The following is an 18,646-nucleotide window of genomic DNA, read 5'->3' as shown; positions in this document are numbered from 1 at the left end:
AAATATTCTTCTAATTCATTGATCTAGTTGATCAATTCCTCTGCATTAGCATTTTCCAAAACTGTGGGAATCTCAATGTTAAGTCTTTTACCAATCTTGGAAATGGCCTTGAAAAGCCTTTCTTCCTCTTGGTTTAGTACTTCATCTTCTCCCTCTTGATCAAAATTTCCTTCCTTTTTTTCATCCTCACTTTCATTTCTTATGACATGATTCATCCCTATACGAATCTATTCTAGCAATGCATATGCTTCTCTCTCTCTCGAGCATTCTAACCTCAGGTATCGCAACTCCAATTCTTTTGCCACATTCCCTTTGTGGAGGCATTTTTGCACTTATCTCTAAAACCCTAAACCACAATCCTAGTGAAAACTACCTCACAATTGGTGATTTGTCTACACACTCGACTCAAATCATGGTCCTGGTGCAAACTTCCTTATAGTCGGCAATCTATCTACAAACTTGGGAACTCCTTTGATACCACTTGATGAAGGGTACTTCCCTTAATACCACAAATCGATAACATAAATAAAGAAACAACAATAATTAACAAGAATAAAATATGGGCTTCTTATTATCTCCAAAAGTATGGAATCAAGATTTTAGAAATAAAATATGCAAAACCACATGGGCACTTTCTTTACAATTTTCTTCAAGACACAACCACGAACTACCACCCATAACTGACCTAATTAACCTACGAGGCTTCCTTATATAGGAAATTTTCATTGCTTGTGAAGGTTCTAAGCATTTAGCCCTAACCCTTGAGGTTGGCTGACCCCCAAATAATTATTATTTTCATATTCATTGCATAGGGTCAGCTTAAAATAATTGGAAATTATAAGTTTAGGCAGCCCAACTTTTAGAGGCCATAACTTTTGCAAATCATCCTTGGTTAACTATTATATGTACTTATTGGAAATGATAACTCTTGATCTATAATGCCATGATTGTGTCAGTGTCAAAAACTAGGGTTTGACCTCATTTTGGAGTCATTTAAGCCTTCAAATTCGAGCTCAAATATTTTGTACTTACAAACCTCAATAACTTCTACAATACATATGGTATGATAATGAAGATCTAGTGGAATGATGAAATAACTAATATGAATTTCCACCTATGAAATCATAACATTCTAGTTCATATAACCCAATTACTAAAAATAGTATGTTTTCATAAAACACAAAAACATAAATATGTTTAGGTGATGAAAGATTTCCATTACACCCAAGATGCTTTTGCATCACTAATTGAACCACTATCCCTAACTATAATACTAACATGATGGAAACACTTACTCAAACCATAGTCAAAACCCTAAACCCTATTTCTAACCCTAGCCTAACCATAATCCTAAATAATCCTCATCTTAAAACCTAAACCATGATCATAACCTGAAATCATTATCTTAGTCCTAAACCCTAAAAACGTCATCCTAACTTTAAACCCTAACCCTACCCTAACCATTTTTCAAGATTTGATCCCAATCCTAAAACCTAAAGCTAAATCTTAACCTAACCATAATCCTTATCATAAACCCTAGATGCTAATCCTAACCCTAAATTCTAACCATAATCTTAAATCCTAAACCCTCACCCTAACCCCCAAACCCTAAAACTTACCATAATCATAAACCTTAAGTCTTAACCCTAATAATAATCCTACCTTTAATCCCAATCCTAACCCTAAACCCATATCCTAGCACTAACTCTAAATCAACACTGTAAGAAAAATCCCAACTCTAACCATAATACTAACCATCAATGTAAACCCTAAACTCTAATTATGTAACCCTAAATCCTAATCCTAATAATTATATTGGTGACAATTATAAATTTCATTAGCCTTAAAATAGTCCCAAACTCGACTATAAACCATGACTTTGACTAAAACTCACCCTAATAATAATAGTAACCATAATTTAAACCCTTAGCCCAGCAATAATCCTACCCTTAAACCCTAAAATTTAATTCAACCCAAACCTAACTATAACCCTACCCATGATCCTAATCCTAATCCCTAAACCTTGGTCCTCATGCTAACGTCTAATCCTAATCTTAATCCCTAGAGTCTAATCTTAAATCCTAGTCGTAATCTATAACCTTAAATCCTAACCCTAAATACTAATCTTAATTATAATACTAGTTTAATATTTAATACCTAATCCTAAAGCCTAACCCTTATCAAAATCCTTACTCTTACCATAATACTAAGCATGGTACAAACTCTAACCCTAACTATAATCCTAATAATAAACCCTAAATCTTACTCCTAACCCTAACCTTGATACAATCACATATGCTAAACATGATATAAACACTTGAAGCATAATTCTTATCCAAGTACCCTAATCACAACTCTAAACCCTAATACTAAGCAAAATGTTAACCTTAACCATAATACTGACTATAATATATACCCTAATATTGACCACTTCTCATAATCTAAATCTTAAACTCTAATCCTAATCATAATTCTAACCAAAACCATCATCCTAACCATAGTCCTAATACACTATAACTACATATTTATTTATTTAATGATTTCCATGTTGTTTCTTGACTATCTGACTATTGCTAGCTTATATATATATATATATCCTTATTAAGATGCCTTTTTGACTTTACAAAGAAAGCTTTATTACAAAAGGGATCCTCAAGAATTAGATCTATTGTTGTAGATATATTTACTCAAAATCCTCTATATTTGTTTTCTTTTTTAACCCATGCAAAACCTATTAGTCAAATACATAGAAAAATAGGTTCTTTTTGTTCAGCAACATTTTTTTCTCATCTTAATGAATATCAATTGTGTTTTCAAGGCAAAGATCTAATTATCATTACTCAAAAATAAATAAATGAATATTTAATCATTCACCAAATAATGAATGAATAATCAATTAATTGGTGCACATCAAACACCCCATACTTTGTATGCGACAATAACTAAATAGTTTTTTATTGTATTTGCATTCCACATTAATTATATTTGAGTTAATATTGGGTCTAGATAGAGATCCAACATTTGCATTGGTTTTCAATTATTTTTCAAAATTTAGGATATAATGTTTGATGAGATCTTCTTCCTTATCTAACTTTTTATTTGTAGTTTCATAGCTTGTTTTCCTAGGCTTTGTGTATAGTAATTATGCTAGTCATAAGTATATTTTTGGAGCAATATACCACAAAACAAAATTCATTGTTTGATTTAGGTGGTGTGACAATATGAAGCTTATATAAAGTTTGTCTAATTTGAAATATGTTGCCACAATTTCTTTTAAAGAGATACAAATGTGAAATAGGTGTAAAAAATGTATTTGGTCTTGTTAGATTTTTTTAAAAATAAATTCAAATTCAAATTCAAAAATCAAGGTTCATAGGGGGTACACAAGGTAAAGTGTGTCACATCCATTGGTAAAGGTGCTAAGGTTGGGCCTCACACCACTTATCCTCATTTGGAGTTTAAAGTCTCTCATAAATAATTATCTACTATTGGTAGATTAACATTATTTATAATCCCTTTTTCTTGTTGACAATTGGTCAAAAATCCATTGTTCTTTATTTATTTATTTGTTTTTGTTATGTTACCTTCCTTTTCTCAACTTAAATAATATTTCCCCTTAACAAAGCCATTTGAAAAACCTAATTCATTTTTCTTGATGAAGTTTCCCTACTATAATCATTTACTCCTAAAAAATACATTAAAAAATAAATAAACATAACTTTCCATATGGAATTGAAGTTGTGCATCTTTGTAGGCCTTAAAAAAAATCCCTCCCTTTTCTTGTGTGGATCAAACACAATGTTTAGATAAATTTGCATTTTATATGAGCAAATATCACTTTTGCATATGATGTCCAATTCAAACAAATTTTTGTTTTGAAATTGATAAAAAGAACTTGTTCATGAGATCAATTTTGTTCATGGTAGTGTTGTTTTGCAACTTTGTACAGATTGTGTTTTCTTGATAACCCTCGATAACCCTCTTGCAATGTAGTAATAACATTTATTAAGAAATAATTTTTTAGATCACTAATGCTTCTTTGCATGATCACTTGTCAAATACCAAATTTTCATATTATTCACATTTCACTATTGACAAGGAAAATCCTTGATTAAAATGTTGAGATGACTATGACTTCTATATAGGTTCACTTGTCAAACACCAAAGGTTAAAGACTATTATCACATTGTATAAAGAACTCAAAAATTTCTATGAGATGTCTATTTATGCTAATAGATAAGGTTGGATATGCTCCTCTTTTGTGTTGCACAATCAAATTGAGAATAAAAAATCCATTTTCACTTACATCATATTAGAGACACTTGTGTATGGTATCTCCTTGCATATTATACTTATCTTAGAGATTAAAACAACTTTTTTATTTTGCGTTTGTTTTTAATGGCTCTACCTTGGATTTTTAGGCCACAAATAAATTGAACATTTAAATTTGATTGAAGTGTAGAAGTTTTGAAGAGGATTGGAACATTCCCTTTGGGTAACATTTGTCTATTTTGACTAACTTTGGAAGAAACATCTACAAATTCAGAAAGAGAAGGCAAGTGGATTACCTTTCAAAGAAAGTTGTTAGACATGCCTATCATTACTTGAACTTAGACATTGTGAGCCTTGGAACATATTGAGGACTTCTTAGAGAGTCTTGGAAAACTTAGCCAAGTGAATCCTAACAAGTTGAGTCACATATATTCTCCTCTAACACTTGTGTGTGCTCTTAAGATCAGAAGTGGTTAGGGTCTCTTCATGGGGCCTATTTGCCACACCTAGACAAAACATTATTGGTGGACTCTCAAGTGTGTTTACAACCACTTGGTTTCCTTGTGTGGTTTGAATATCAAATGTGAAATCTAAACAAATGTTCCCAACCTATTATGCATTTTTGGTTTGGTGGGCTTATTTCATTAACACAAAAATTCCTTTTTGAGTATATTGATAATATTTTTGGAACATGGTGTGTTGTTTACCTTATACAATATTATTTTATAGTAAAAAGTAGAAAAACAAGGATGTTGGCCATTGCAAAGACTAACCAAAAGTGTAGTGCCTCTCGTGTTTGCAGTCTATACCTTGTCTATTTTTTATTTGAGAGATACCCGATACTCTTATTGATATTTGTACCTTGAGACGACCTGAGGATCGAATGTTATACCTTGATTTCTGTTCCGTAGATGCTTTGTTGCTATGTTGTTCAGTTTATCATATTTGCATGGTGATGTTATTTTGAGATGATAGTAGATCTATGATATCTGATTATCTGGTTATATGATGTATTGGACACATATGTGGTTTTTGTGATGTGATGGATCTTATGCTTTGGTTATTTACTTCATTCTTGTCTTTTATGATTAATGTAAACGTGAGTGGTGTAAATGGATTAATGAGTTATTTAATGCTTTAATTGCTTTGGCTATTATGTTATATGCAATTGCACTTGATCATGTGTTTTAGTGTGCAGGAATTATATCCCTAGCAGTGGCACATGGAGATAGTGATCCAACTGTTCATATTTTGCTAATGTTGCTCATGTATGGTCGATGTATCCTTATTTAGTTGTTTTAAATTAAAACCTTTCGGTGATTAGTAAATCTGAACTCATCTGCATTATGTGATTAGACTAGTGAGCATGTCTGTGCATTTAGAAGTTTGCATTCGTCGCGAAAGTGTTAAGTGTTTTTCTGTGATTTTGGGATTTCGGGTTTTAAATCTTTTCGAATTTAACTTCTAGCAGCTTTGCCTTAGGTGAATTTCCATTACGGATAATAACCTGTTTTTATTTGGGTCTATTCGGAGTTTAACTACTCCACCTAGCTAATTTCCATAATCAACTATTCACTCAAAATGAATATGTATTAGAAAAGTGAATTCATTATTCACTTCTCACATTTTGGAAATTGTATTTGGAGAGAAAATTTGGAAATCCTCTTCTGAAGGATTATTGTTTTGTTCGTTGTGGGAGCTGTGAGCGTGGGATCTTTGCGAGGTTGGTCTCGTTGGATTCAGCTCAAGGAGTTCTCACTTTGCCGTCAATTTCAACAGTTTTGGCAGATTGGTTATTTTATTCTGCGGGTTTCTGTTTTGGCCCCTTTTGTTGTCAGGTAGGGCCTTCCCATTTTAATGTTTTTGCTCTGTTTCTGCTTCCATTTCTCGTAGCAATATGTTAGGAGGTGGAGAACTAGTGCTCCCCTCCGTTTCTGTTTGCTAGTTATGCTCAGTTGGTCGAGTATGAACGTTTTCCCTGTTTTTGAAATGGGGGTTTGGGTTTTTGGGCTATTATGTTGGCTGTTTTTGCATACGGTGTCTGATTCCTTTTATTTTTGGATTTTTGGGGGTTTTGAACCCAAAGGCCAAATGGGTTTTAATTTTGGAATTTTTTCAAAATTTGGAGTTTTTACCTCGTTTTGTGTGCTACCCTATTTTTTCGAGTTTTCTCGGCACATTGTGGTTCATGGACCTAGATGATCCGTTTGGATACCAATCGGAACACTCTTGCATCTTTTGTTGCATTGGGATGCATGTAGCATCCATCATCCCAATTATGGTTCGATTTATTGACTTCTGTTTGCATTCTCATCCTATCCTTGTGTATGATCTCTATGATGGTGGTGCGCCACACACATGTACATCTGTCAGGTGACCTGCGAGGCTCGATCTTTTGTGGTACTTTTGAAAGATGTGATCATTGGGGTTGGGTTGGGAGTTTGCATGCCTACGGGCACTCATCGCTAGATGAGCATGAGTAGGGTAGGGTAGCATATGGAGGGGGCTTCTATCTCGCAGCTTGGTGTCATCACGCCATAGGGTTGGCAAAGGGAGCTTTATATAAGTGATAACTAAAATAAACATTGGGTGGTAATAACATTAAAGATAATAATAAAAAATGTACTTTTGTGTATTGGCCTTCCGTTGAGGGAGTTGAGCTACATAGATCTGAGCTTGGGCTTTTGATGCCAAGCGACTCTCCATGATGTTAGTCCCTATGTAGTAAGCCCATTGAGATGTCTGACCAGGACCTGTAGCTATGCATTGTCATTGTCTTGGGTTCAGTCATCATACTGCTTGGCGTGTGTGTTAGCCATGGATGTTTGTTTTGCATGTGGTTGTGGTTGGATCATTATCTTCATCAGCACAACTGGTGTGGACCTACGGGTGCCGTGTGGTTGGGAGGTGTAGCTACCTTCACCACTGCTAGGGACTGGTGTACAGAGATGGTCTTGAGCCTAGTACGATTGCTGCTAGATGTTTTCACTTGGTACTTCGATCTTTGGAGTATGCTTCTTTGTGATTTATGCTTTCATTGGGATGCTTTTTTATCATCTATAGATGATGTTAGTTTAATGCATTTCTTTATGAGAATGAATAGTGTATGTTAGATGATGTTATCTCACACTTTACTTCTACTAGCATGTTAGATTTCGTTATGATTGTTGTAGCATGTTTAGTAGTGACATCCTATCATGATAACACTGATGATTCGATCGGTGGGTTGGGACGTTATGCGTGGGGAGATGGCTAGGACCCATGATGGTCTTACGACACCAATTACGGTTGGGAGGAACTGCGTACTTAGTGGTTGTTTTCCCTTTTCGTACTTTCCCTTCATTGTTCGATAGATGGTTAGAATTCAACTTCTTGTCTTTTAATTATTTAGTTATAGCTCGAGTGTTCATGCCTCGAGATGTGGATTTGGCACTCCACGGTGTGGATGTTTTATACTTTGTTTTTCCCTTTTTGTGTTCTCTTTTGTTGTTCTTGTTTTTCTTTGGGTGACACTTTGTCAGCATGGTGCGACATAAAAGTGTATCGCACACCCACAAAAAATGTGTTGTGCGACACTGGAAAGTATCGCACCTCCTTAGAAGAAATGTCGTACAATACACTTCCAATATCGCACGCTCTTTTGAGAAGTATCACCTGAACCTTGATTGTGTCACCCTCCTTCTGGAGAAATGTCATATGACACTGGTGAAGTATCACACAATGTTGATCTAATGTCACATGGATTTTATGAAACCTGTGCGGGTGGGTAGCGGGAACTTTTCAGTCTGATCCAATTTTTTTAGGGTTGGTTCAAGGTACCCTCTTAGGTGTTCTTCAATCCCTTGGCGGTGCATTTTGAATTATGTTGTGTTTTTTTTTGTAGTTCATTCTTCGGGGTTTAAAATATATCATTTAAGTATAAGTTAATTTCTTATACTTAAGATATATTTTAATATATGCGACGATTCATTTGAGATGGGTTTTAGACCTCTACAGGCTAAGATAAAGATTCTAGGTTATTTCAGGGCTTCAGAATTCAGACTTGGCCAATTTTTTAGGAGCCTGTTTTGATCTTTTAGCTTGGTCAATCTCTTATGTTTTATTGTTTGTTTTTTGGTTAGTGGTGACATTTGGAGATCCGTTGGGTGCCAGGATGGACGTTAAGTCTTTTGTTGCGATCTGTATGATCCGTGTATGTTGTTGTCATGTGCACCTACACTTGTAATAAAAAAATATTCTGGCTTGTTTTTCATCCTTGTTCCAAGGATCTCCGAGCGGGGCATTACAAAAAGAGTCATATACACAAATAGACCACACTAGCAAAACAACTAGTAATCTACATCAATCCACAAAATGGAGAGTGAGAAATCGAAGAATAATATTTCCTACATTGGCAAACCATCGTCCAGGCAATACTATCACTAGAATTCTCCCCAAGGGGATAACACGTGGGAAAACTCTCATTGTAAGACTACTAGGACAATGGCTAGAGTATTGCAAATCATTAACAAAATGTCAAATCAATATATGGGCATCAAACAAGGGTCTCCATGGGTAGAGGGGGTGACACCAATAATAGGAGGTGGGCTAGGATCCATAAGGTCAAAGAAGACCAAATCAGAAATAGAGATATCATCCTAAGGAGAGTCATCAAGTGAAGAGCCTAAAGCTATGATAGTTAAATGTTTAGCTTTAGCTTCCTATCACCAAGTTGTAACACTTGTAGGACACAAGAGAGAACAAATAGTTACCTAGTGAGTAGTAGAAATACACCAACAATGTAAAAAAGGGAGACTTATATTCCTCCAATTAAGTTTATGGCTCACCCCAATCATAAGGACCACATCTCTAGGAATAAGTGTGAAGATGGAAGTGTTCAAAATTCGGTCAAAGTTAGAGATACCCATTGAGGCCATGGTATCTTCCATCTTTGAGAAATGACCAATAAAGTAGCTAATGACCTCAAAACAACAATTCTCCAAAAAATGTATACGAAACCCTATATAATGTTACAAAGTAAAAATTCATATAATTTTGGAATATTTAGGGGATCTATGGATCAGTTTATCATGTAAGTAAGACATTCTTGATACTACTTTATATGTTGCATACTAGCATTGAGACATTGAGATAAATATTTAAAATGGGTTTGCACTTGAGAAATTGTTTATATTGAAAAACTGCACATTAAAATGTAAACGAAAACATGATTGTGCAAGTCTATGGTATTAGAAACACGGTTTATATAATATGACTAGGTGATTTGTGTAAAAACTTATTTTTGTAAAAGGAAGCACATGAGCTTAGTGTTGAGGTCAATCATCATAATCTTTGTCTTGTTAGCTAAAGTTGATTGTGCATCACTTTTAAGTTGTATATGTGAGGAGAGGAAGCATTGATTGGAATGTGACATTTTTATTACCATTTAGTTGTTTGAATGGAGTGTATAGAGATCTAGATGATTCATAGTCATTCATGGAGACTATGCAAGCACACTATACTGTAGACAAATAGGTTGCTTCCACCCAAATTATTTATGCCCAAAAACTTGTATTGTATTCAATGATCCACACTTGTGTATTCATAGGCATCAATCAAGTGGCCCCATTTAATTAAATGCATGAATTAAAACCAATTTATCGTAGTTCCATACAAGTGTTCATAAAATAATATATTTGGTATAGGTACTTTTGGAGGCTAATTTTTTCCAACACACAAGGGTTTCCAAAACATACATCTTATGTCATTTTGATGGCATAATAGTCTATTTTTTTAAAATAGTGAATATTGAATCATTGGCTAAGTAGAAAAACAATAATTTTAGGAGTCTAAAGCCCAATATAAATACCCTTTAGAAGAGTAACGACTCAACTTGAAAATTTCAATGACATCCTAGTAAGTATGACTAGTAATAAGGTTATGGTACAATCCCTAATAGCTTAAATCTATACCAAAATAATCATAGGACATAAACAATAGCAACATCCCAGACAATATTTAAAATCATACTAAATTGTTTTTCCCTTAAGCTTCAAAAAAGGAATGGTGTAGCCAGCAAGATGTGTACAACCAACAAAAAACTCCTCCAATAACCCTTAAAACAAATTCTACAAAATCCCAAAAAATGAGTTTGAATTTCGGACCACAAAATTGATACATTAATTTAAGCATATTGGTGATCTTTAAAAAAAAAACCACACAATCTAGATTCTTGCCTTCTGGAATAAATTGTGGACGATTTTTCATCATCAATGTTTTGGATCATAGTACATGATCCATCATCAAGATTTCTCTATCTAATGCTTCATCTTGATGATGGATCATGTAGTATGACCCAAAACATTGACAATGAAAAAATCATACACAATTTAATCCAAAAAGATTAGAATCTAACTTGATGGTGAAACACTGATGATGAAAAGTCACATACACTTTAATCTAGAAAGACAAGAATCTTGTTAGAAATGAAGATAATAACTGAGAGGCGAGGGTTGAATCGGTTACTACAAAATAATTCCCAGTCCTTAGATGTCAAATCAAACTTTTCATTGATAATGCAATACTGTCCAACTCGATTAAAACTAGGATATTGATGTAACTTGATTAATAAAGAAGTCTTATGAATATCAATATGTTTTAACCTTTAGTAACTTAGTTGTAGAAACATAAATCATAAAGAAAATAACATGAACACATATGACACCAATATTTAACGTGGAAACCCAATTTGGAAAAATCACCATGCAACTAGTTACAATATTTTTCACTCCTCTGAAGGGAGCCCTATTAGGAGCCAATCTTGTTAAAGGTTACAAAACATACTATTAGGTATGACCTTATTAGAGGATTTAGTTCACCCGATTAGGAGTGTCCTGGTTAGAGCTCTTCAAACACTTCAATCTTGCAATGTCACCTTGTTAAAGGATTTACAATATGACTGCTAAGTCAACTCTGTTAAGAGATTTCTTCATTGCTACAATGGTTAGAAGGTAACAACAATTTGACCTGATTTGTGAAGAAACTTCTTTTGCAAATCTAGATCTTTGTTCTGGCTTGACTTCTGGGTCCTTACTGATCATAATCTTCTTTGCAGCTTATCTTCCACATTTTCCTACTCTACCTTTCCCTTCAATCACATATCCATCTCATTCCATGTAATCCACTTACAAATTTTATCCTCACTACTTGACCTTTCTAATATATTATAAGCTTTGATAAGTTGGCTTGAATACCCTTTCAAACAATCATTAAGCATCCAAATAGTCGACCTCAATTAGTTAATTATTAGACAACAATATTATGTTGTCACTCAACCAATACTGAGATTGATCACTTGGTTAACACTGGAAGTCCTTTGATGCCCAACCACTCGGTTAACATTGTACGTTGGATATCCTTCATTGCTCGACTACTCAATTAACATAGAATGTTCTTCATTACCCAACTGCTCAATCAATACTGAATATGCTTGATCAATACTACAAGTTCTTCTTTTCTCGATTAATATTGACATTTGTGTAACATCAGTGGCAACATACGATTTGAAGAATTGTTTCCAACAATGTCCCTCTTGGCATTGATGGCAACACATGTCAACATAAAATGATAAAAGTATGAGCAATTCAATAATATCTTTAGTTTCATTTTGATTCTCATCCATACCAACTCCCTTTGTGATTATGCCTGGATTTGTCTTAGCTACTTCCAAATGAATTCTCCCTCTTACATCTGTCAAATTCATATGCAATATTATTTGCATTTCACACCTGAAGTGTGAAAATCTGCATCAATTTATAAGATCTTCAATGGAACTTGGTTAATGCATCACTATCGTGTGCTTTAGTGAGCATTAAATAGGGGAATAACCCCTAGTTTACCTCTTAGATACATAAATGCATCCTTGGGTAATGCCTTAGTAAATATGTCTTCTATTTGCTCCTTGGTCTTCACATATTCCAATCTCACCTCTTTGTCTTAAACCAATTCCCTCACATAATGATACTTGATTGCAATGTGTTTTGTCTTTGTGTGCATCACAAGGTTTTTGGAGATATTGACTGCACTCGTGTTTTGATTAAGTAAAAACAGGTTTTAAAGGACCCGAAACCTTTATAATAATAGAAGTCTAAAGATAAACATTAGAAAAAAGAAGCACGGAACACCATGAAACAGACCTCCAACAAAAAGTCATGAGGTCACACAAAACAGAGCTAGAAAAAACAACAAAAGTACAACAAAAGAACAACAACCGACCAGCTAAGAAGTCTTTATCAAGTCAACAACCTGGTCCACCAGAGTCTACATATTTTCAGTAGCAACCTTCACGTCGTCCTTCTTACTACACTTGTGTTATCATAGTAGATAACCATTGGTTCCTTGATTTCCTCCTTCATTCCTAATAGTAATTGCCTGATCCATATTATATTAGAACAATTGATTGCTGCAACGACATACTCTACCTCTTTTGTTGATTGAGAAAAGCAATTTTGCTTCTTGCTTGGCCAAGATATTAGTCTCTTTCCAAGAAAGAATGCTCCTCCACTGGTGTTTTTTCCATCATCAATGCTTCCTGCCCAATTCACACCAATAAAGGTTCTGAACTCAAGAGTTCCTCGTTTCTTATACCATAAACCATATTCTTCAGTTCCTTTTAGGTACCTCAAAATCATTTTTACTATCATCATGTGATTTTCTTTAGGAATTTTAGAAAACCTTCCAACTATGCCAACTACCAATGCAATATTAGGTTTGGTATGTACTGCATACTGAAGTTTCCCAATCATTAATCCGTAGGTAGTTTGATTTACCTATTTAGAATCATCGTTCTTTAAAAGTTTATGTCCAATAGACATAGGTTTTCCAACTAGTTTGGAATCTTTCATTACAAATGCTTTCAATGTTTCCCTAATGTATTTTGACTGAGTGATGAATATGTCATCCTTCATTTGATGAACTTGTAGGCCAACAAATGATTTTATCTCTCCAAACATGGACATTTCAAATTCTTTCCTCATTTCTTCAGCAAATGATTTGCATAACATCTCATGTCCTCCAAATATGATATCATCCACAAAAATTTCTGCTTGTTATATCTTGTCTAGTGGTCTTTCCTTTATATACAAATTACTATTATCATTTGTCTTTTCAAAACTAATTCTTACCAAATATCCATGCAACCTTTCATATCATGTTCTTGGAGCTTGCTTCAGTCCATATAGAGCTTTGTGAGGTTTACGTATCATGTTTCTTTTGTTTGAATCAATGAAACCTTTAGGTTGTTCAATGTAGACTTCTTCTAGGATTCCATTTAAGAGGTATAATTTTACATTCATTTGGTATACTTTGAATCCCTTTTTGTGCACCATATGCTAGAAGTATTCTTACTCCTTCAAGTCCTGCAATAGGGGCAAATGTTTCTCCATAGTCAATATCTTCTTCATGTGCATAACCTTTGCATACTAGCCTTGCCATGTTCCTTGTTACTTCTCATTTTTTATTTAACTTATTTTTTAATATCCATTTTGTACCAATCACATTCTTATCCTCAGGTGTAGGTACAAGTGACCAGGTTTTATTCTTTTCTATTTGCTCAATTTCTTCATTGCCTCTATCAAACTTTCATTTGCTAAAGCATCTTTTACAAATCTAGGTTCAAATTCACTAAGCAAATGTGTACTTTTAATTTGTTCCTTGTCAATATGTCATTTGTCTCCTCCAGTTGTTTGTTCAGTGCATGATGTTTTCTGACATATTTTGCAAGTCATGGATCTTACTTTCTTGATTATGAATTTGGTTCACTTGGTGCTCCATGATCTTCTTCCTTTTGCATGGGCTCTTCTGGCTGATTTGGTTGTAACCCTAGTTCCTTTGACTGTAACTTGGGTTGCACTATCTATAACTCGGGTTGCTTTGTATGTGACTGCAACTCAAGTTGCGTTGCTTGTGACTCGGGTTGTACTATTAGTGATTTGCTAGGTTCACTTTGTTGCTGCTTGGCTTCAACTATTTGTGGTAAAGTCTCAAGTTCCTCCTCATAGTAAACAAACTTTATGTAGTCTTCAGGCTCCTTGTTGCTCTACTCTTCACTTCTTTCTGCAAACTCATCAATGTTCACAATGTGCACTTTTTATAACTTTGTGAGTAGCAAGATTCAAACATTTATATGTCTTACTTTTATTGGAGTAACCTAGGAATATACCTTCATCACTTTTTGCATCAATTTTTTCTTGCCTTACATCTTTCAAGATATAGCATTTGCTTCCAAATACTCTAAGATAACAAAAATTTGGCTTGTACCCATACCATAATTCATAAGGTGTTTTGTTTGTACATTTCTTCCATTGGGCAATCATAGGGCTCATCTCCCTCACATCTAATGAAAGAAGCATCTAAAGCCTTCAATCCGATAGATGAGCTAATGAATCAGGCATGTAATCCTACCCGATTGGTGATGCAGAATCACCCGTAGGGGCCTAGTACAACTAATTTCTTCCATTAAACTCGATTTAGTGTATAAATTGTTGTGTTGATTGCTTCTCTCCAATATGTTGCCTCGATCATTAGTGTTCTTGCACATGCCATGATGGATCTATTCCTTCTTTGTGCTATACAATTTCACTCTAGTGTTCTAGATGTTGATACCTATCTTTTGATTCCTCTTTCATTGTAAATTCAATTCATTTAAGATGAATCCACCTCCTCTATCTGATCTCAGGTTTTTAAGATTCTTCCATGTTTCCTTCTCAACTCCAGTCAAATACCATTTGAGCTTTTGAAAAGCATTAGATTTATATTTTAAGAGCATTGCAATCATCATCCTAGAATAGCTGTCAACAAATACACTGAAATATGTGTCTCCACAATGGCTTTCTATAACTATTGGTCCACAAAGATCTGTATGAACTAGTTCCAAAACTTCTTCAAAGTTAAAAGACTTACTTTTAAAACTTCTTTTACTCATCTTTCCAATTTGACATTGTTTACACATGCCCATCTTAGGTTTCTTTAGATTTGGTATGCCTCTTACTCTTTTTTTCTTGCTTATGGTAACTAGGTTATCAAAGTTAATATGACACATCATTTTATGCTATAGCCAAATTTCCTCTATATGAATCAATAAACATGTACTTTCAGTGAGATCTAGGTAAAAGAAATTATCTTTTGTTTGATTGCTAGTGCCACCCAGGTTTTCTTTTCCATCCAATAGTTTAGCTTTGTCATTCATGAATTCTACCTTGTATCCTATATTGTTCAATTGTGCCACACTGAGTAGATTATGTCTTAATCATTCAACTCAATAGGCATTTTCACATTTGATTCCTCTAGTTAATGTTATGAATCATTTTCTTTTTACATAACATGGTTCACTATTTCCAAATCTAACACTTCCACCATCATAGTGTTCTAAATGTTCAAACTTAGTTTTGTCACTAGTCATGTGATGAGAACAACCACTATCTATGATCCACGTATCATTTTTGCTAACGTGAGAAATAAGTGTCAACTTTTTTATTTTCCTCATTATCAGATTCATCTTCAACAACAATATAAACTACTTCATTATTGTCACTATTAGAATATTTAGCAATGTAACAATTTTTTTACCATTGTCTTTGTAGTCCTTATAATTCATGAAGTCTTTCTTTCCTTACCTATTATTTCTTTTCTCATCTTTATCTTCTTTGTTTGGACATCTTCCAACAATATGACCAACCTCTTCAAATGAGAAACAAATCAATGGAATTTGCTTTTGAATTTTGCTTTCCCTTTTGATACCCTTTTTGGAAGTGAGCTTCAAAGACTTCAAGGTCTTATCTGTTTCTTCTTCTTCTTCACTATCAACCCGTTTTCCTTTTGAGTTTCCTCCTTTTATCCCAAGAGTTAGTTTGGCTTTGAATGTAGATTCAAAGTTGTTACGATTATGACCATAGCCATCAAAGTTATCCAATTCAAAACTAGTCAATCTTCCCACAAGTGCATCCAAGGTTATATTATTTTTAGGATTGCATCTCATCTCTTGAATTGCTGAAACTCTAATTGCATAACTAGGAAGAATAGTTCTTAGTACCTTGCTGGCTATTGTTTCATCTGTTAGTATTCCTCGTGTAGCTTTGATTGCACTCACTTTCTTTGATTCTTTCATTATATTAGACAATGTTCTCACATTCTTTCATTTTCATTCTATCAAACTTGTCTCTTCAACTTCATGTCTTGGCTCTTTGCACATTTTTATCATTTTCATAGACTTTCTGTAGTTTTTTCAACATTTCAAATGCAGTAGGACAATCTTTAACCTCATCAAATTCAGAATAGTTAAGAGAGGAAGCTATATCAATCATTATTATATTGTGATCTTTTGCCTGTTTCATCTATTCCACAATCATACGTTTAGGTGTTGGCACATATTTGTTTTGCAAGTAGAACAAACCAACATCTCCAATACTTGATAGGTGTAGCTTCATCAATTCCTTTCATGCTGAAATGTTCTCTATTAAGCTTGGGAATCTCCCTTCTGTATGACATCCTGATCTATAGCTTAGGTCCTTGAAACCTTTCCTACAAGCACCAAATGCTCTGATACCAATTGTTGGAAATAAAGATAGTAACTAAGAGTGGAGAGGCAAATTAGTTAGTACAAAACAATTCCCAATCCCTAAATGTCAGATCAAAATTTTCACAGATAATGCTATCTAGCTTGGTTAGAACTAAGATATTGTTGCAACTCGGTTAACAAAGCATTCTTATGAATATTAATATGTTTTAACCTTTAGTAACTTAGTTGCGGAAACATAAAGCATAAAACAAATAACATGAACACAGATGACATCAAGATTTAACGTGAAAACCCAATTTGGGGAAACCACCATATAACTAGTTACACTATTTTTCACTCTTCTGAAGTGAGCTCTGTTAGGAGCCAACCCTGTTAAAGGTTACAAAACATACTGTTAAGTATGACCTTGTTAGAGGATTTAGTTCACCCTGTTAAGAGTGGCCTAGTTAGAGGTCTTCAAACACTTTAATCTTGAAATGTCACCTTGTTAAAGGATTTACAATATGACTATTAAATCAACTCTGTTAAGATATTTCTTCATTGCTACAATGGTTAGAAGGTAACAATAATTTGACCTAATTTGTGAAGCAACTTTTGCAAATTCAGATCTCTATTTTGGCTTGACTTCTGGATCCTTAGTGGTTAGAACATTCTTTGCAAGTTATCTTCCACACTTTCCTACTCCATCTTTCCTTTTGATATCCATCTTATTCTATGTATTCCACTTACACATTTTATCCTCACTACTTGACCTTTCTTATATATCATAAGCTTTGACAAGTTAGCTTGAATACCCTTTCAAATAATCATTAAACATCCAAATAGTCGGCCTCAATCAGTTAATTATTTGACAAGAGTATTCTGCTGTCATTCGGTCAATACCAAGCTTGATCACTCAATTAACACTAAAAGTCCTTTGATGCCTGACCACTTAGTTCACACTGTAAGCTAGATATCCTTCATTGCCCGACTGCTCGGTTAGCACTAAATGTTCTTGATTGCCCGATTACTCGATCAATACTCAATATACTTCATTATAAATTGCAAGTTCTTCATTGCTCGGTTAACACTGACATTTGTGTAACATTAATGGAAACATACAATTTGAAGAATTGTTTACAACAAAATCTAACATGATGAACTGGAAATTACACGAGTCTAATTGCACAAAACTATAATGATATTTCTGGATTTGATTGTGTATATAATTTTTTAACATCAATGTTTCGGATCACACTCTGTGATCCATCCCTAGGATGGGAGAATGCCATAATAGAATGGTAAAACAAAGTATTCTAGCATTCTCTCATCCTAATGATGGATCACAGAGTGCGATCTGAAATGTTGATGCTAAAAAATTATATACACAATCAAATCCAGAAAGATCATTATGTCAAAAATGGATTGTGGAAACATGGTAAAATTCACACGAAACTAGCTAAAGATTGGCTTTCAAATCCAAAAATAGAAGTTTTTGTCCTTAAAAGTTTATTTAACTCTTATTTTGAATTCAATAGCATAACATTTTAAATCAACAACATATAGAAATGCAAAGGGTATATGGAAAACATCTAGATTCTACCCATACTTTTTGTGCATTGTCTAGACTCTATACAACATTCTGGAAACACATTGATTGTATTTTTTAATTAATTGAAATTTGGAGAATAACATGATTTGGAATTTGAATGCATCCAATATGTTTGATAAATATCCCCTGCCTCTAGAGTTTACATACCCATAAGCAGTACCTAACAGGGGGGAGCACACAACAACTCTACTACTGATCAACTTCAATCATTTCAACACCAACATGTATCT

This window comes from Cupressus sempervirens, chromosome 7 (genome assembly GCF_028749045.1).
Source record: "Cupressus sempervirens isolate cs-2001-9-10 chromosome 7, ASM2874904v1, whole genome shotgun sequence".
Taxonomy (NCBI): domain Eukaryota; kingdom Viridiplantae; phylum Streptophyta; class Pinopsida; order Cupressales; family Cupressaceae; genus Cupressus; species Cupressus sempervirens.
Note: the sequence above shows the minus strand (reverse complement) of the source record.